This window comes from Coturnix japonica, chromosome 11, assembly GCF_054131305.1.
Source record: "Coturnix japonica strain WE chromosome 11, WE-NBRP24, whole genome shotgun sequence".
Classification (NCBI taxonomy): Eukaryota; Metazoa; Chordata; class Aves; order Galliformes; family Phasianidae; genus Coturnix; species Coturnix japonica.
The window spans coordinates 22967808-22986822 of record NC_140673.1 but is presented as its reverse complement, the minus strand read 5'-3'; the positions used below and the strand labels follow the sequence as shown (position 1 = coordinate 22986822).

The 19015-nt window shown below is 33.1% G+C and overlaps 1 protein-coding gene and 1 long non-coding RNA gene across 4 annotated transcripts in view; one reads left to right on the top strand and one right to left on the bottom strand.

Annotated features, from left to right (window-relative positions):
• The window catches only part of LOC107317605 (BEN domain-containing protein 5), a 799506-nt gene that overhangs the window by 42238 nt on the left and 738253 nt on the right, over positions 1-19015 (top strand). The gene's annotated exons all lie outside the window — the stretch shown is intronic.
• The window catches only part of LOC107317606 (uncharacterized), a 31848-nt gene continuing 13110 nt past the window's right edge, over positions 278-19015 (bottom strand). Inside the window, exon 2 of the long non-coding RNA XR_014933054.1 lies at positions 278-18973. This is a non-coding gene — a long non-coding RNA (uncharacterized LOC107317606). The remainder of the gene's footprint in view (positions 18974-19015) is intronic.

Genomic DNA, 19015 nt, shown 5'->3' with positions numbered 1-19015 from the left:
TATCTATCTTCCTGGAGCCTGATAGTTTATCAGACAGGCCCTTTCCCCTGTTGTGCCTTAGTCAACTATGATCAAATTATATAGTCATGAGATGAATGAGAATCTGTCTCAAGGAGGCAAAGAGATCTGGTAGAAAGATACAATATATATCTAGTGCTTACAGGATATTTGTTTTCATGGTTGTCTACATGAAAGAGAACGGTTTCACTATTAAGTTTGACTTGTGAGGTCTGTTTTTATAATGTGTCTTCCTATAATCTTTTTTTCATCTCTCCAATTTCCGTTAAAATGAGACCTGCATGAATGTAATCTAGTCTGGAACCTTATTTAGGTCTTTGTGCTAGCAGACATGACCAGTATTAGTCATTGCATCTCAGCTATATTAAATGAATTCTAGAAATTGCTATTTCAAATGTTCTATGTAACCTGGTTTGTGCATTTTGATTATTTTTATTGCTATAAAATAACAAAAACCATACTGTGCCATACTACTTGGAACTGTTGCACTAATATGCATGTAACGTCTATCTCTTTACTGGCAGAAGTACAAATCTTAACTCTATTTAAGTAATTTTCTGTATAAATTATACCTACTGTTGCTGTAACATATAGATAATATGATAGGTAGGCAGATTTTTGTGTTAACACATCCCAGGTCTGGTTTCAGCCAATTAGGTCAGGTTACTAAATTTACTAGTTTTATGTATTATGTATGCCATTTTTTTTTCTTACTGTTCCTTTTCATTGTTTCAAATTCCTAACTAGTTTATTTTGATTTAAAATAAAAAATTTGAGAATTTTCACATGGTAAGATTCTGTTCAGCCTTGCTTAATATTTACGCTAAGGCTTTTATTCATAATGAAACTAATTTCAAATTTATCATGAGAAAACAAGCAACTCCCTTTCACTATCTGGCTTAGCAATCATCTATTTCTTTTTTCTTCTGTTGCATCAGACACTGGCATCCAACAGTGGCAAACTGATAAAAAGTGAATGAAAAAGGCAAGGTGGAAAGGCAAGAATCAGACAAGCACTGTATTTTTCATTTAGTTTTCAGTTCAACTACTAGAAAGTAGTGATTTTTACATTATATTTAGTGCACCATGATATATTATGAATCTAGAGAGAAATATGAGGAAAAACCTTTGAGATATTCTAGTCAGTCTCACTGTTCATGTGTTCTGTGTTTTTGGTTTTTTTTTTTTATAGTGTGGTTTTGTCTTAACCATGGAGGTTTCACTGTATGCATTTGATTCCTCTCACTAATACCATTGCTTGATATTTAGCCTAAATTTTTTCTCTATTTAATCGCTTTATTCTTAGTTGTACTTCTGCTTAGAAATAGTACAAAAAGTAGTACAAAAAAAATCCTCTCCATCCTTGACTAACATGATAACACTTGTTATCACATTCTTCAGCATTTATCTCTTATCCTAGTTATCATGTTTGGCTTTTCCTGTCCTGTATCCAACAGATCACCTTAGCTTAAAGTGTTTTTCTGCTTTGGGACCTTTGGACTTTCATAAGTGGATCTTTCCAATCCTTTGATAATTAGCCTAGTTTCCTTGGAAAACAAGGCTATATGATCATACAGTCTATGTTACACTTGCTAGCCCAGATTTTGGTGTGGTTAATGATCTTTCTCCACTCCCTTCTCTCAGTGGCTTTTTAACTCTTATCCAGTTTCAACCCCACTGGACAGGAATTCCTGTAAGTTTCAGGACAATAAACAGCCAGATGGGCAGAAGACCCCATTAGTGTTCCCACTGGCAGAAAGGCTGTAGTATGAGATCATTTCTTATTCAACAACAGAGAATCCACAGAGGAGACACGCAGGAAAAAGTACTCATTGAAATTTGCATATTTAAGATAGCAGAGAATCCAACCATGAAATCCAAATCCATAGCACTTAATGGTTTTACTTCTTGCAGAACTTCTTGCTTTTATTATTATTCCTCTTCCAATTCCTACAATATTTTCTTCATAATATGGAATTGACATTTAATAGCCAATTTTGAGTTCACTAGCATGCCAGTTTACAGAGAAGAGATTCTAGTCCCTTTGCTCTGTTGCTCTCTTGGTATATAGACAGCTGGAAACTGCAGCAGCCTTTTGTTATTTTATCACTATGGAAACTCATGCCTATTTGTTGTTCACTATCATACTTAAGTCTTTTTCACAGTGATTGCTTCCTTTTTGCTTCCTTTCTTACCTGTGTGTTAGTTCCCTGTTGTACTTCAGTAACGGGCAAGTAAAAGAACTGTGTTACGTAGCACAGCATTGTGTGCCAGAATCTTTTCAGATTTTCTTTTAGAAATGTATGATAAATTTATTTTATTTGATGCTTTTCACTATATTACATTAGAACAAGTATAAATTTTCTTTCATTAGGAAACTGGTAATTGAACTCCTTTATAACATGGACATTTGACATCACACGTCATGTTGTTCGTTAAATCTTCTGGGTTTTTTTTGTTTTATTTTTAACAAGGAAAACTGAAAAAAGTAGATAATGGTTTACATTTGTGGGAAGAAGGAACCATTATATAATATGCCTGTGAGGTGTAAAATTTGGCCTTCTGGTCTCCCCATATGGTTTCTGACTTCCAAGTCAGTTGGTCTGATAAGATTTGAACTTTGGATTCCTTTAGTCGTTTGTTCAATGAATTCAATTAACACTGATATGGGAACGAATGAAGAAAGAAACAACCCCACAACTGGTGTATTCTATATAAGGACTGACATGCTCTGATGACTTTTACAATAACCATGAGAAAGAGAATGAAGAAAATAGGATTTTTTGTAGAATGCCCATCCTAATGGGCAAAGCCACCAATTTCTCTAATTATACATGTATCACAGGCTACTGTCTTTTTCTGAACAATGCTTTTTATTGGGTAGGGTTTTTCCCATTAATTTTAACCATGGCCTCTACAGCACTGTCTAGGATTTTTGCCTTCTTTGTGAAGCTGAAAACTGGATGAACAAATGTCACATCTAGTTAGCATTTCAAGTATTTTAAATAGACAGTGCTTCAGATGCACGATTGCTTCTAAGCTAGAATGTCATTAAAGGTGTTACAAGAAACAGTGATTAATTTGAGAACTAAGGGGAAAAAAGATGTGTACATGTGAAAAATTATATAAAAAAAACTTGCAAGTATACCTCAGTTAGAGGAGTTAACAGGTGAAAATAGTAATTATTTCATTCTGGGGCCATGCCTAGAAATTCTATTTAAGGTGTAGACAATCAGTGTTCCAGATACAGTAGCCACATAGTGAAAGATGACCTCTGTACCAGCAGATTTACTTCTAATGAATTTGAGAAGAGATTAGAGTTGTATGCAGCAAAGTGATGAAAAGATGAAAAATATCTTTGAGGTTATTAATTACTCTGAAGTACAGCAGCCATATTATACCAATGCACTTTTAGTCTATACAATATATTTTGTATGTGTATGTACTCTGAACAGCTCTGCTGTCCTATGAATCACATTCAGAAGTGATATTTTCACTGAGATTAAAAAAAGAATTGCCAATATAAGGGGTTTCCGAAGATTGCCAAATTTTCTTCAGTAAGTGTTGATAAATACATTAGGAGTTCTCCATCATAAAGATACTGACAAAACATATTGAGAAGGATAGAGGACAATTCTTATTTACTTAGAAGGCATTCTCCCTGTTCTTCAATTGCAGCTGGTCTGAGAACTGGTCTTATTGGTTTTCTCAGGTCTCTATTACTGTCCAAAAAAACCTTGGAGATAGTTATTGGACATGTTTTCTACATATATGTAAAAAAAAAAAAAAAAAAAAAAAAAAAAGCATCTTTAAAACAAGACACAGACTATTTTTAGTGCATTTTGACATCTTTTATGTAACTGCATTTAATACAGGGTAGGTAAACTACGATTTTGTAAAACATATGCCATTCAGCTTGAGGGGGGGGAAAAAAAGAAGGAATGACATAGCCAGATTCATGATGTAAAATTTGTACGATCTTATAGGACTGTAGTATGTGATAACATAAATGGATCCAGTTGTTATGAGGCCTTGAATTATCTGCAGTGTGTATTAGAAAACATAATGGATTATTTCCATGGAGCCCCAATGTCTAAAAAGTAGTTTCACCGATCTCTTCATTAGAAAGTGTTTTAATATTGTTGTAGCTTGAAAGTGCAAAGTGCTTAGGGTTAGATTATATGTATAGTAGTAATTGAAGTAATTATTTACAGAAGAAGGCACATGAAATGTTAATTAAATAAGAAACAAAACAATGACATTTGAAATAGATTGTATATTCATCTCAACATTAAAAAAAAAAAAAAAAAAGAAAATCAATTGAACATACCGCTGTTCTGAAGAAAAATAGTTTTTCCATTTTTGAAACTTGTGCCTATGTTGGTCATGTATAAAATTAGATTTGTGAACGATGGTTCTTCCAAACTGGAATCCTTTCAAGTAAGCATAATTTTATTTTGGATCAATAATACTGTTGTGCTTGTAATAGGTTGAGGGTGCACGTGAAGCTTTACCAAATACAGTACACTGTGCATCTCCCTGGGATTATCCAAAGTTCTGATGTGTCATCTTTTGAAAAGTAGAGAATATACACAGTTTAGTAAACACAGTCAATATTCAATGTTAGTAAAACAACGTCTGTCCAGATGAAATTTTCTCTCTTGGCATGACAGTGTTAAATTCATAAACTTTTCCAGATGTCGCTAAGAAAATTTAGATGCCAGTGTTTTCTAATTATTGCAAACAGACTGTGTGTTTGAGATATTACTCTGGTTTATGCTTACAGGAGACTAATGGCCAGGTGTGTTTAATTTCCTATTATGATGGCATCTGTCACTCTGAATGTCAAAAATACGTTATAAATGCCATAAACAAAATCAGCATTATGTCGATCTTGATGTCAGTGATGTGACATGCTTATTTTCTTTCCTTTTTAAAAACTTTTTTTTTTTTTTTAAATGACTAAATACCTCCTTTTTCAGTTTTTTTCAGTTTCAGTGTTAATTTTCTTTCATGCAAATCTGTTTTAATTCTATTTTTATAACCGGAAAGTGTTTACATCAGGATTGTTATTGCAGTATTTCAAGGGGAACTTGTAAGAAAGATGGGAAGAATCTTTTTGCAAAGGCGTGTAGTGATAAGACAAGGGGTAATGGTTTTAAATTAAGAAATGGTAGATATAGATTTGTTATATGGAAGAATTATTATTTTTTTCATAATAACAGTGCTAAAATCCTGGAGCAGGTTATTCAAAGAAGTTGTGTGTCTCATCCCAGGAAATATTCAAGACAAGGCTGGATGGGACTTTGGGCAGCCTTTTCTCATGAAAGATGTCTCTGTCTGTGAAAGGGGAATCAGATTAGATATCTTAAAACATTGTTTCCAGGCTAAACAATAGAAACAGAAGCTAGTGCTGAAAAGTTGTAGCAAATTGTTTTCTTTTCTTTCTGCCATGGAAGTCTAAGAAAGGAATTATATTTTGTAGGAATATAATCTGTAGTTCAGAAATCCTCATTTGGAAAGAGCAGTGAAGCAGCCAGTACTATGGCAGGCTGGTGATGGAGTGAGTTTATTAAGCATATGCCTCTAAGAATCCTCTATTAAGCATCTGAGCTGAAACTAGAGAGCTAGATCCTGCAACCCATTTCCGTTATCAGTGTCTTATGCTACCTGTGATTTTAACACGTGAGCCCAGTATTGGGTCATTGTGCTCAGAGTGTGAAATAATGAATCAGGTACTTAGTTCTATAGATATATTTCTTATAAACATACAATTGATTTACCAAGTTCTGGAAATACTAAGCTTTAAGTTATACAACTTAAAAAATAAAAATAATAAATAATAATAAAAAAAAGCAGCTGACTTGATAGCATTATTAATATTTATTTTTACATTAATCAAAACTGGAAGTTACCTCTGCACAGTATAGGTGACCCAAGATATTAAATTAAGCATAATTAAATCTTTTTTTTTTTTTTCTAAAGCCAAAAATCCTTAAATCTTCCTTTGAATAAACTGTGAAGTCCTCTGGGGGAAAAAAACCAATTTTTTGCTTTAGGAAATCCTGAAAAACAGGTGTGTATTTGTATATTGATGACCCCCCCAGATGAGAACTAATGAGTATTTAGTACTTAATATGGTATCACCAACGGATTATAATTATAATGGTTGTGTATAGTTGCACTGGTGTAAGATCTGGCCTGTAAGCCTTAAATAGCCAATGTCTGCTCTTACGCATTGGCTGATGATGGCTCTGGTAATTTTTTTTGCAAATTGAGAAGCTCCGTGGAAGCTTCTAATTTTCATACTAGCGCTACTGTGATGAACTGCAGCTCATTACTGTAAACTGATGGCAGCTGTTAATACTATTACAGGCAGATACTTTTATTTAAGGGAAACATTAGCCAGTAGCTGGTAGATTTCTGACACAGTATTACATAAAGCTTCCTGTTAGGAAGGAGAGCAAAGAGAAATGGATTTGAACCCATTAGTATCAGAATTACATGTCAAAAAGCTAGAGCAGAGTTCAATTTATTTCTGCAATAAAGTGTAAGCTAGAGATTGACTTGACAATTATTTTACCTTACATTGCTCTGGTTGTTCTGAGATGACTATTCCAACATCAAATCATCTTGTTTGGACATCTTTTACTAAATAACACACTAGTCTAAATACGTATTATGTTATGTTGCAGCTAAAGCTGAGAAGGCTTTTCGAGTAGAAATGAGTTTTTTATTACTGTTTTTACTAAAGACTGCATATACAGCAGAGCATATTCAGCATAGATTTAAAACAACTACAAGTATTTCTGTGAAATCTAATGTATGTTGCTGTCTATTGCTTACGTTGACATTGAATGGATAATATTTCCAAAGCTTTTAGTAGGTTGGTATAAGCAATATAAATAATTTGCCCCCAAACTTTTGTTTTCTCTAGGCCTGTTACTGTATGAGATTATTGCTTCTGTTCGCTTTTTCCCTAATAATTTTCCAATGTAAATGACAAGTCACTATAATTTTTAAACCTGAGAAGAACATTCTTATCAGCGTTCTTGTGTATTTTATATGTTTAGCCTCTATCACTGAAGACCATGAGTTCAAACCCTTAAACTTGCATATTGTAACAGGCTTTTCTTGTAATGACAAATCTGACTGTATTTCTCTTGCAACAAAATGGTGATTCTCTACAGAATGCTTCTAGTTGTATAGAGTATTTTCTGTTTTGTAAAGGCTTGTCTAGTGTGCTCGTACTACCCTCTTAAAACTCACATGAAGCTTCACACACAGGATTATTATTGTTGTGCTCTGAGGTATGGTTTCTCCTTGTAGGATGAACACACTTTAGCGCACGACCATCAGGAGTGATGCAGAAAGTAGAATGTTGCTTACACTTCATCATCTTGTATGTTTGTATTCTGTGCAGTTCTGTGGGCAAAACTAATCCCAACACTAGAGGACTACAGAATATTGTGGGATTTATACTAGGGCATGTTTTCTCCTTCAAACTTGACACTGATATTGAATTTCATATGTTAGAGTTGCCTCAATAGCCAGATTAAACAGAATATCCTTCTGGCAGGCGTGTGGAATGGCAATTCCATGGGTTTGGAATAGCCAGGATTCGACTACAATAGCTGATCCCTGTGGGTCGTGTCCTCCCTACGGCTGCAGAAGGAGAAAACAAATTTATGTGAAGCAGAGATTAGTACAACTTCCTACCTAAGTAAATTGTTATTTTACATGAATTCTAGCTGTTTTTGTCACAAAACTAATTTGAGTAATATGTATTTATTTTATTGATTTAAACTCTGCTAACTGTAAAAGCCTACAGAAAGAGACTGTATGCATACAGGAAAAGAATTTCTTTTTGCCAAGAATATCTCATGCATAAATACAAATGAATATTTTAAATGTAAATGTTTGGCGAGATTATTCTTCAGAGATGCATGTTGATTTTTGTTGTCACCCTTCAGTGAGATTTAGTGTAGATTACCAGGAAATCCTTTTATTAAGCAGATATTGAGGTGGGGGGGGGCGGGGGAGGGGAAAGTAAAATATGCTTTCCTTGATGGTCCATGAAAAGAGACAGAGTAAATGTTAACAAATTAAATGTTGTTTACTCCTTCATTACTACTGGAAGGGTACTTCAGCTTTTAAAAAAATCACTCATTTGATGCTTATTGCATACAGGCCCAAACTGTGGTTGATGTGCTAGGAAGTAAGTTTTCCAGTTCATAGATCAGTGAAAACAAAGCTTGAGTGTTCTTGATTTTTCTTCCTTGCTCTAGATGTAGAGTTGTGGCTTTCTCGTTGTAGCAGTAGAAATAATGGAGGAGTTTGTAGTTTAGACTATTGCAACATGCAATAGTTTGGATCTCATGGTCCTGAAGGTCAAGTACAGTTCTGAAGTATGTTATATTCAATTCTCTAATAAGTCTGACATTCCGAAATTGAGTGTTTCATTGGGTTTGAATAATTACGGATTATAACCATTTTACTATTCAGTGCTTAGAGACATATATTGTTGAAGAAATAAGATTTTTTTCTTTGTTATTTAGAAGATAAGAAATAAATCTGAAAAATTGAATTGGTCAGAAGAGAAACCCAATATCTTTTTCCTCACAATTTATATAATTTTATATCTATCTATAAGAAATATTGAATTTAAGTCAGTCACTTTTAGTTTTCGAATGTTTTCTAGAAGATTTGTGACTGAGGAAATATTCATAGATCACTTGGATAGAACATTGCAAACCTCATCTGGTGAAGCAGGGATTTTCCCCCTTTATTTCTGCCAAATTGGATGTTTTAGATAAAGCCATTTGAATTAAAACAAAGCTCAGGCAGTTGCAAGGAGTCTTATATTATCTTTCAGCTCTTATTTCTGCTAGCTGTGGCCATTTGTGTAGTCGAGTTTAGTTTGAAAGTAATCCATAGAATTTTATATAAGAAATATAGTCATTAATATATGAATATAAGAGCTATAAATACACGATGCAACCAGGTACATACTGAAAACTAAGTAAGAAAACATTTATAACAAGCAAATGCAGTCTGTTGTAGGTCAGTTGTATTTTTATTGGTACTGATTGTGTGAGTGGATATTAACGTTATTTTGAAGCTTACATAGCATTTTTATGTCTTGACAGCACTGTTAGCATTAAGTGTTGAACTACTTGAAGTATATTATTAATATCACGAACATCTACAAATCCTAACTAATCATAGCACAGCTACAAAACAATTTTGGTTTTCTTGGCAGTGCTATTGCTAACCTTCCTTCATAGTTTTGAAACCATTGGCAAAATAATTAATGTCATGTCACTTAAAGGACTGTCAATAATGCAGGAGATGACACTGCAACATTCCTGTACATTACTGTGTTGTAATAAGGTTAAATCAGATTTCCTATGCTTCTTCTATAGAATAACAAACATTCAGACCTGTTAGCAAAAATCTGCTTCTGTTATTTCAAAGGGACAGTGATGCTTGTAGTGATATAGGGACAGTTGTATCATTACAGGTATTAAAATTAAACATCTTTGTATTTGTACAATCTCAAAACATGTGGGAACATTTGCAGTTTGGCTTTTATTATGATCTCTCTCAGATGTACTTGAGGAAACAAAGCAGAAAGACTTCAGGAAACATATTAGTCTTTGTGGTAGAACTGGCTTTATAAAAAGTCAACCAAGCAGAGGCATTTTAACATAATTTTCTCCTGACTTAAAACAATCTGAATTTTATCACTTTATCAAACTGCATTCCTTTGCATGAAGTATGTGCAGGAGATACTTCTGAATTTGCATTTTCATTAGATTTAGCATTCAGCATCTAATGCCATAAATTTGTTTTTGAAACTCTTTAATTCCCCTGAGTGTTCCAACATATTGAATGCTATTTGCTTTGTATTATGTTGGCAGCAAATCTGCAGTGAAAATGCTGTCAATATATATTCATAGCTAACATTGTTAACTAAAAGCAATATTGTTTTTCTATTGTAAGCTGTCACAAATGTTTGGCACCCTGTTGTGCAAGCCAAAAATATGTCAAAGAAAGGAATGAACATTTCTGAAGAAAAGTGCAGTGATAGTGTCAAATTTTCTACATTAAAATACTTTCCTGTTTGTACAGACCTTTACATTACTATGAAACACAGTTTTTAAGAATGCTAAGGTTAGGTTATTGTGAGAGCATGCATGCTGTTAGAGATATTATGGGACATGATAGGAGCTCAGTAAATGATACAGCTATTTCACTTTTCAATGCAGTACTAATCAAGCTGTAAATTGTTTTCTATTAAACAGATTAATTTATTAAAGATGTACTATTTATGGAAAATGAATGAAACTTTAAAAATATGTTCAGGTATATATATATATTTTTCTAGATCAAGTGTATAATTAACTGCAAAGTTTATAAGCATTTCCATGAGAGTTATCTTCATATTTGTGGAAGCAGCACAAATTTATTAGATTTTTTATTTTTATATATATTTATTTTCATATGTAAATAAAATTAAATATATATATTAAATATATATTTATATATATATAATTTTATTTATTATATTTATATTTTTATTTTTTTTAATTTATTTTTTCCCCTCTAGCATTCATTCTCTTATAAAGAAACTGGTGCGTTTTTGTATCTGTATGCACCTCTTGCGTAGGAACACCCCAGAACAAAGTACTTCTGTGGGTAGCAATAGGTGTAAGTACAAAAAGAAGAATCTGTCTACCACACAAATAACTGCCAATAGGTTAAAATAAGACAAATTGAACTCTTTTATGCTACTCTTGCAAATGTTTTAAGCTAGAGTACTTTTGACCTAGGCAATGTAATTTAACCTTCTAAGTAAGATAGTAAAAAAAGGTGCAGTGAAGATATCTTGCCATTAGGTATGTTATAGTTGTTTTCAGTACAGAATTCAGCTAATAACAGGGAAGCACGCTGAAATGTGAAAACTCCATCTCTGTGTGTGTCTCTCACTGAAATATCCAAGCTTTACAAAGATGGAGGTTTTCTAGTATTCTCATCTGTCAAAGGTAACTTCTCTTCCATTTATGATACCTTTAGTTGGTCCTTAGAAACCAGTGTCATTTGTAGAATTTACTGAAGATAAGGTGAAGTATTTGGGAAATGAGAACCTCAACATATTGAATGCTCAGGGTAGTGGTAATGGTTATGAAATTATGATTCTCATATGTTCTTTGAGAATGGAACTTTGAGAAAGTTTCCAATCCAACTTCAGTGAGATTAATAAAATACCATCAGCATGTTGGAAAACTGGCCACTTTATTTGCTCACACAATCTTCTGTGTGTTCACTAATGTACTTTCAAATATGATTGCTGGAAATTCAGAGCCTCCTGCAGTGATAATGGAACAATATATGACAGTGGCATAATTGTGGTGTATGCAGCAAATATTTAAACATCAGGAGACATTTGAAGTAAATATCTTTAATGCTGTTTTTCTTTTTTGTCTCCAATAAACAAAGTTAGGAAAGACATTTTCTCAATCTGTTCAGTGCCCACCTTTCTGGGATCATGTTCTTATATTCATTTTGAGAAGACAATCAGCCACCACCCATTTACCGTTTTCTGAGACAAAAATTTGATGCTGTACCGAGAATGAAGATGTGTACAAGGTATTGTGCACAAGTATTTGTTTCTATAGCTTGTCCACGTGCATTTCTTTAAATATTTATTCTTTGTCTATTACCCTTCATGAAAAAATATAGATCTTTCTATTTTACACTGTTCAGTTTAGACTTTATAAATGATGGAGGCCTGTTGCTGGTGTCCCTTTGCAGAAGTGATGGCACGGAAAAAATGAGCGAAGCACTTTTAAACTTTTTCTGGTAGTTAGATTTATGCTTACCTGCTGAGGTATTTGTCTTAAGACTTCTCTGTGATGTGTTACGCTCTTTTTCTACTAGAAGGAATGACTCACAATTCTCCTGTGGGTTGCTATTGCTGCAGTGGAGCATGAAGACTAAGAAATTAATAAAGTAAATAAGAAAGACAGTAAATATAGACCAAAACATCCTCATTTGCTGTTAGAAATCAGAGAGGAACAATATTAAGGTATATAGATGAAACAAACCAGCACTTATCCACAGTGAAATCTATAAAATGTCTTTGATTGCTCAAGGGATCTTTAGATATAGCATTATTTTCTCTATCTTATGGATGACTTGACCACCTCCGCTATGAATTTTTCATGATTTTCCTGACCCAGCAGCTCTTGCCTGTGGAGAGAGTAATACAGTATTGATTTGGGTGTTAGGTTTCTGTCTTTTTTTTTTTTTTTTCTTTTTTTTTTTTTTGCCACAACAGGATTTTTGTAGACTAGAAACCTCAATCCTTGATTACTCATTAGAGACTTGAACAACTTTTCTTAGATTTGGAATGTAAAAGGAGAATCACTTAGCTATATTGTCATAGGTAGCCTTTGTAGTGGAATTTCATCTTATCTTGATAATTAGTGTTGTTGTTATTAAACTTTCCTAATTGAATCGGCACCACTAGGCCTTCAGATTGAAAAGATACTATTGTCTGTTTAACACTTAGTGAATTTGCAGCAGAATTGTGCTGGTGATTGTGATTAGTTAGAAGCACACTGAAAAACAGTAGAATAAGTAGGGGTCTGTCCTCCTGCATTCATCCTGGCATTGATGTCTCAGTGACTTATTTTCTGTGCCTCTCAGGCATATTAGAACATTGAAAAGAGGCCATAATGTTGCAATTTCTCATTTAAACTGTTTTGTTTGTTGTTTTTTCTTTTCTTTTTTTTTTTTTTTTTAAAATAAAAAATCCATATCTTACATCCTCTGAAAACTTACTCTCAGCATTGCCATGGAAACAAGATTTTTAAAAGGGACTTAACTGAAATTTAGCAGCAGTTTTTATTTCTTTGTGATTCATACTTCATAAAAATGCAAATGTCAGACTAATACATGTTTTACCTTAATATTTTATACCACCATTTAGCCTTAATTGGTCTAATGTTTTTCTTAATTATATTTTGAGCATCTTTGAATGATTTTGAAATTGTACTGTGGACCTATCAAGCTTTAAATTTTGAGTGCATGACACACAGTAAAGTTATTGTCATAGAAGAAAATCGATAATTTATATCTGTAATCACTAACGCAACAAAAGATTTAGAAGATCTAAAAAGCTGTTTGTCCTTCTGGGAAATTTCTTGTCCTTTGTAATATTCATTTCTAGTGAGATATCACACAGCAAAAAGCATAATTCCTATTTCTTTGTCACTATATTCCATCCTGTAACAGATTATGGGATAAATTTTGCTGTTCCCTTAAATAAAGCTATCAACAGGTGTAAATATGCTTCATAATTTGAACATTTCCATTAAAAATGAATATCAAGACCATTAGGGTGAGCAATCTGATTGATCAAGACTGAAGTTCAGTGTTGATGTAGAAAGGCAAGCCTCTGTGCTTTTGCTTTCAGTGTGCTCCACAGAAAGAATACTAAAGTACATACTGAATTTGACTTTGAAATTGTTTAACTTTAGCTGGCTTAAAAAGATAGGAATTCATTATGTTGTAATTGTATCTCATACTCCTAAAGAAATAATCTGTTTCCTTTGAGGAAGGTGTACATATGAGAAAGGTATACGTAGTCCTTTATAATCATCATATCATAGTATCATAGTCTCGTGCGGGTTGGAAGGGACCTTAGAGATCATAATAATGTCACCAAAGTGTTGTGAAATTTAATCTTTTTGAAAATTTATATATCAAAAGTTTTACTGCAAATTCTTTTTTAAATGAAGTATTGTGGACTACTGTTAATGATTCTACTTGTTTGCAAAAAGTTAGAAAGTCAACTACTTTCCTTATTCTTTTTTGGCAATTAGAAACTTAAATATTTATAAGAATCTTATGCAATAAATGCACTTTTTTTTTTTCTTTTTTTTCCCCTTTCTTTTTATTAAGATCATTAAGGTATATTCACATGAGCAAAATTTACGGAAGGTAAAAATCAGTTTCTTTAGTTCTTTATATTTGTGTATTGTCCACACAAATCAACTTACACAGTACTGTAGCTACATAAGTTCTTTGCTGGTGAAGTAAGATTTGATCCCCTACTTCAGTAAGACAGCCACTTAAAGCCAGTGTCTTTTCTATGATGGTACACTCAGCTATACAACCACAGGAGTTTGTGTCACTAGTGATAGAAATTCAAAAAATGGTGTTAACCAGTGCACTGACTCAGAAAATGCCAATGCTTATAGCTTGAACAGTACTTGTGGACAATAGATGCTACAACGTTGAGCTGTAAATAAACTACACTTCCTTATTTCGTTGTATTTTAACATGTTTTGTACAGATCAACCAAGCAGAAGATTCATGTAAGATTATGTTTTACTGAAGAAGAGAGAAGTGCAGTCACATATAAAACGCAGAAATATATGAATGATTCTTCCTAATGGATGTAAATTTTATATTAAGAAACTATCCCTAATAATTTCCATCCTTTATCTTAGCTTAGATTTGCAGTACACATACTCAAGATTTACAGACATATGCATTTTTCTCTCTCTACAAACACCTCATTGGGATTACTAGGGTTATAGATGTATGCTGAATGATGAGAGTCAAACTGTATTTGAAGCTAAATTTTACGCTAATTTTCACTGAGATTAAGCAGCATTAAATATTTATGGTAACCTGCTGGTAAGTTTTCCTATCAGACAGCAGTTGCATGAATTTGACCACTCAGTAGGGTCTGTGGAAAAATGCTTTAGATGTATTTGTAATATTTAGTGTAAACGAAAGATAAGTGTGTTTATTCTGGAATTGTCCATAATTTAAATACATGAACATGTCAAATAAATGTATCATCACTTTCTATACTGCAACTGCATTTAAAAGCTCAGAAACATGTTGGTCAGGTTCCCAGGGCTGCCCACTCAGATTTAGATGAGTGTGTATAAAAGCTTTCTGTTGTAAACACAGCAAGTCCTACAGTCTGAGCAGCGTGTTTGCCCATTTTACATGCTCAGCTTATGTACATCCTTTTTAGGATTAATGCTTGACATTCGAGACTGGGTGTACTTAACACAATAAAAGCTAAAATTCTTCAGTATTCAGGCACAAGTGTGCATTTGCAGGAGTAGTAGTAGAGAACCAAAATAAACATACTGAAAACTAATCAAATCTGACTTCTGTGCTGAAACAAGCAAATGGTATTGTTCAGCATTGTATCTACAGACACTGTCTCTAGCATATTAATATCACACCTAATTGACACCATTCCTGTTTATGCTTTGAGCATGGTGTTATTTGCTACATTTAGTTTTCTTTTTTAAGTCATTATTTTGGCTAAGTTGAGGTGAGTTCTTCCAACTTTCTGTTTTACTTAAGATACGTATTTGCAAACTTTTGTTTTGAAAGTAATTGATGTGAATGCATTTAACAGTTAGTCTTGAGTTCCTTATCTTGTAGTCCCTGAGTGGATTAATTAAGAATATATATTTGCCCATAAGAGTGAATGATCAGACTCAGTTCTTGCTATCACATATGAAACTGGTAAGGGACATAATGGTTTCACTTTCCTATTTCCTCATATGTGTGCGTTCAGTTAGTTTTACATAATATATCAACTTAAACAGCTTCATTTCCACTTTGCTTTTTAAGTTGAAAATAAAGGGTAAAGAAAAGTTAATGACTAGGTAGTGATCTCTTTCTGAAAGGCTGAGTCACACTTCTAGTTTTCACTTTGCATAGCATCAGGATGGAGAACAGTCTGGATGGCCATGCACAACTGTCCCACCAGGAAACGAAAAGTGATTTGATCAACTTATCTCCATTCATTGGCTTGTGGTGGTGACTCTGTTGAACAATAACATTTTGTAGCTGAGAATTTGGTATATCAAATAGTGCTATTGTGCTCTTTGATTCTCTAGTAGTTTACGTAGAAAGAAATGAATCATTACTTCCAGAGCATCATATGTATTCCTGTACATGCTTACAGTGTTAAATCATTTTAACGTAGTTTTTAGTGAAAGTAGCAGATATAGTGACTTGTATTTTTAAAGTAATTAAAGGTGCTAACACAATAATAAAAATGAGATGTTGCACCAAAAAAAGGGGAAGACTACACCTGAAAGCAATACATTTTCTTTTGTAACTATCCTTATAGTCGCACGAGTCTTCTGTTCAAGTTTCTATGTGTTCTCTTAAAAGTTCACATAAAATAGTAGATGTAGATTTCTAGTTTCTTAAGCTAGTTTAGAGCACTAGAATTCTACTTGAAGGGAGAATCGTGGTCAGGACTGTACTTTAGTTTGATCAATACATTCATTCTTCCATTAACATCAACTCTGGTCTCAATATTATGAGATGAATAAAATATTAATGTACGTAATTTGTGACCTCATATTTTCCTTGGATAGCCCCAGAGCAATAAAGTGTTGGTAGATATTAGGCTGCAAGCATGGCTGCCGCAGAAGTATAATTTCAGACTAGTATTGAGCAGGAACTGTTTCAAATATGGGAAATCTGTGGAATGTGTTTCTTTTCTCATAATACTAGGTTTTTGTTGATGACTTTCTGTATGAATCCTGAGACCATGCAAACACATTATAACCAGTAAGAGTTCCTTGTAATCTTCCACTACAATTTCTGGAAGTCTCACTTTTCAAACCACAGTGCACTGCAGTCCACTAATATCATTTTCTTTGTTCAGAGTGGTGATCTGAATAACTCTAAAAGGCTGGGCATGGTAGTATTATAACAACTACCAGTCTTTTCCATCTACTGGTTAGTCAGCTAGTCAGAGATTGATAAATTATTATTATTAAATATTATAAATATAATTATATAAATATTATTAAAAATAAGATTGCACTGTATGAAAACTGGTCTTTCTGCCTATCCTGCAATCTTAAAGTCTATATTACCTCAAGATAAATCAAAGAGTGTTAAAAGATAGAAAACTTGAGAATATGCTGCCTAATAGAACAGAATAATGCTTCATGTGTCTGTATGGTGTGGTTGGGAAAGGGTCTACCAGAAATGTGCTAAATGACAAAGACTAAAACTTTACTGCCCATAATGGTTGGATAAATTTCCTTCTGTTTTCTATAAAAATTGTTATGCATATGGCTATAACTTACTTGGCTTTTAAGATTTCTTAGAATAGCAATTACTAAAGATAGGAAAGATACATTACCTGGTTGTTGTTTTTTTTTTGAGAGCCAATGAAAGTTCACCATCTAATCAGAGGAGAGAAAGCTCTAGTTCATGCATCAGGAAGTCTAAATTTGATAGTAACATTTATATACTTTACCACTCTAAAACATGATGTATTTGTGGTCTCACCCTCTCTGGCTTCTCCCAAGACTGAAACTTGATTTGATAGTGATAGCATACATACATCTCATGCAAAAGTCAATATTGGACCGTGAGCTTAAACGCAGCTCCCAAATGAAGCGGCCCATGCCCCTACATCTAGCAGCATTTTTTTGAACAACTTGAAAGAAGATTGCAGATCAGGCCTGGCCTTCCTAGTGGGAGCTAAAAGCTTTCACAGAAACTGAGGTGGATGTTCAGGGGCCTTCAGTAAAGTTTTTCTCTTAACAAGGGAGAAATATTAGAAAAAATAGGGGATAAACCTGCAATAATTTTTTTTGTTTCCCTTTTCCAACTTTGAAGAGCATTCGGAATCATGATAATAGGGACTGAGGAGATGAGATTAATAACTGTTTGAAAGTAAATAGCCTTTGTAGCATCAGATCTTATAATTTTTACTTTCTTTAATGTCAGAGGATTTTTTTTGCCATGTATTAAAGAGCTAAAAAGAAGAAAAGCAGCAAAGTAACCCCATTCTTGGAGAAATAAGGAAATGGTTTCTGTCCTTTTAAAATGCCTGACTTTATTTCTGGTTTAGACAAGCTGAAAAATGAAATTTGCAGAACCTCTGAAAGCATCTATCAGTTCAGGATTGTATGTTAATAAGATTTTAATTGCAATGAATAAATATACTTGATAAAATTTAATTTTTTTTTCTAAAAAATTCCAACTGTCAGGAAAGTACAAAAAATAAAAATTAAAAAAAGTGAACATATTAATAGAATGAAGGTGAGAGAATCACCTTGGTAAATATTCTGGAAATGTTTATAAAATAGTGGAACAAAAATTAAGGAGGCTGTATATGTGACAGGAAGGAAATATGAACCAGTATGCAACACTGCGCTAGTCAACAATTGTACCTGGAACTATTGTGATAATCAGAAAAAAGCAGGAACAATAACAAAAGTGATTTAATAACATTAATCATACGGATGAAATCTTATATAGGTAAAAACTTATATAGGTGTAAAGCAACATATGTAATGTAGTGTATGGAAATAGGAAATATGAAAATAGAAAACATAATTTCTAATAAGTCAAATCTAAAAAGTGAAACTACTGTACAGGACAGGCATAGAATGAAAAATTACTGAGCATACACAAATGAAAAATAATTACAACCAAGATGAAACTGATCAGTGAAGTACTGCCAAGTTTGGTGATGAGTATAATTTTATTTGACAATTTTCTAAATGATATGGAGGAGTAATAGACCTTGAATTACATTCTTACATTGTACTAAACTGCAAAATGCTGTGCGCTAATGATAACAATAACACTTCAAAGGTACTGAAAGGCTCTGGAAATATAAATATATTTTGTGAATATTATAAAGTCGAAGAGTGAAAATAAGAATCCCTTAAAAGAAAATGAAGCCATAAATGATATGTTGGCCACATATCTGAAAACTGGAAAATACAGATTTTAATAATCTCAACTCGACTACTGTTGACTTGTATAGGAAAAATATATTCTGTTAAGAAGCCTTCAAAGAGTAGGGTATATTATTGGCAAGACTGCAATCCTTTCAAAACTCTTCATCCATTTAAATAAACAGTATTTCCTGCAATGTAAAAAATTTACTTTAGACAAGTTTTGTTGTGTT